The sequence below is a fragment of the Arachis ipaensis genome, chromosome B02 (assembly GCF_000816755.2).
Source record: "Arachis ipaensis cultivar K30076 chromosome B02, Araip1.1, whole genome shotgun sequence".
Lineage (NCBI taxonomy): Eukaryota > Viridiplantae > Streptophyta > Magnoliopsida > Fabales > Fabaceae > Arachis > Arachis ipaensis.
The window spans coordinates 88,934,005-88,936,485 of NC_029786.2; positions in this window are offsets into that span (position 1 = coordinate 88,934,005).

A 2,481-nucleotide genomic window follows, 5' to 3' on the forward strand; every position below is an offset into this window, starting at 1 on the left:
AATAATTTTTTTCTTCCATAATTTTTTTTGTTACCAAAGCCTTACAATTTATCTCTTCTAGGGTTATAATTTGCCGCATTTGCTTCAGGAAATAGGACGGCGCCAGTTGGGTGCACTTCATGATTTGTTAAAAGTAATTCATTGTTACGTTCAACAACAAGAAGGCAAAAAATTAGCTCACAATATTTTTAAATTTTTTTCTTGATACTGTTGTTGCAGGAGCACATTCGAGGCATGGAAGGTCGAGAAAGTTTTCTCTAACATGTCATTATCAGTTATCTTTTTTCCACATGATTTCATTTGTGAGGTAATTCGGAGCATTGCTGAATTGTATTCATTTATGGATTTAAAATCCTGTAAACGCAAGTGTGTTCACTCATATCGAGTTTGAGGAAGTATCACTGTCTTTTGATGATTATACATTTTTTTAAGGTTTTTCCATAGATCTGCATAATCTTTTAGTGTGAGATATTCATTTTTCAATCCTTCGTCAAGATGACGACGAAGGAAGATTATGGCTTTGACTTTATCTTTCTAGGATACTTTATTTTCAGTTTTAATGGTATCTCTAAAATCTATTGAATCAAGATGAATTTTGGCATCTAATATGCATGATAAGTAGTTGTTTCTAGATATATCAAGAGCATTAAATTCAAGATGAAAGAACTTTGATATAATAAAAATTTATTATCTGAATCTTCTTAAATTTTTTATCAGAAACTCGTGCTGATAACGTATTATAAAATAAAAAGATATAAATAAATAACTTTAATATATCTGAACCGTCCACATCAAATAAACATTCATCTATATCACAACAAAATAAAGGTTTTAGTATGGAGGAGTTGTTATTATTTTTAGGTTTAATTATTGTTAAAAAACTAGGAGTTCATAGGAAGTGGACCTAAGGCTTTTCACTGAAGTTTTAGCCTTTGCTTGAGAGTAAAGCATTTTACGGCACTGTGTTTGGGGGATTTGATGTAGAGGCTATGGTGTGTTAAGTGGGGTCTATCTTTGACATGTGTCATGCAGAAGCCAGAACGATTGTGCTTTTGAAATTGCCCACAAATCATTTTCATATCTTGCTTTTCATTAATGGTAAAAGATCTCAATTCTATCTTGGAACTCACCGATAAGCGGTTCATGATTTTAAAAGTCATTGGAAATTACTTTTTGTTTTAAATAATATTTTCTTTAATTTTAAAAATGTTCTGTAAACATTAGAAATTAATTCTTTGCAAAGCTTTGGTCCTCTTATTTGGAAAAATACTAGCGTCCCCGCGCAGGAATAAGATTACTCTGTCCACATCTTACACCATCGAAGATCTTATGAAAATGATTAGTACAAGTAATGAAATGAAAACCTGATTTGATGGAGTAAAAATGTAAAATATATATAGAAACAGAATTGATGTTCAGATATCTCCCTCTTTCTCAATCAGAAGGCACAGCGAGGGGCATGAAATAATGAAATGTAATGCACAACGCAAAGGACATGCATGGCAGCATAGCTAACTGCATCAGTGCTATCACTATCAGATCAGAGTATCAGCTATGTGCCTAATGCTAATGCAAATACGCCAATGCTACTTATTATTCACTTTTTAATTTAGATCTAGAAGGAGGAATAATGTAGGACGTAGTTATAGAGTGTAGAAGTGCTTTACGCAACTGTGGTGTTAGGAGCAAAAATCGGACCGTTTGATTTGTATACCCTAAATTTTTTTAATTTTTTAAACATAAATTGAAGGGTCCGATTTACCTTCGCCAAAATTTTAATTTTTTCTTGCACACTAATCGGATTGTGCGATTAGTAGGCTTAATTTTTTTTACAAAAAAATCGAATGGTCCGATTTTTTTATCCTTGTTTCAGAAAAAGTTGTCTCATTTTCATGTCTAACATCCACATTCTCCACAATATCTCACAACACACATGTTTCTCATATAAAAAAAAAATATTTTTTATGATAAATTTTAAATATTTAAAATAATTTATTTTTATATTTTTAAATTAAATATTATTTTTTTATTTTTTTAATAAGTTAAACACTATTTTTAAACATTATAACAATTATCATGCAAAGCTTTCTTCAATATGCTTTAGGAGACGCACCACGCGCGCGCGTAAAGGGTGACGGCTGAGGAGTTCGTTGTTGGTGAGGGAATTGGTGAGGCACTACGCCATATTTTCAGTTCTTCCTATATTCGTGCCTCCCATTTTCTCCTTTCTTTTCCTAAGCTTTTTATTTTTAAAAAGAATTATATTTTGAGTTTTTAAAGTAAAAACTTTTGATTAAGAAAATGTTAACGAGTATTTTTAAGAACACTAAATAATTTGTCTTTATTGAAAACAAAGCATTAGTTTGGTTTGTAGAAAAAAGTTGTTGGAGTTCTTAACTGATCAACTGATCTGCTTGTTTTCTTTTGTTATTATTATATGTATTTTTTGGGTCACTCACGCATACACCTCACTACACAAAG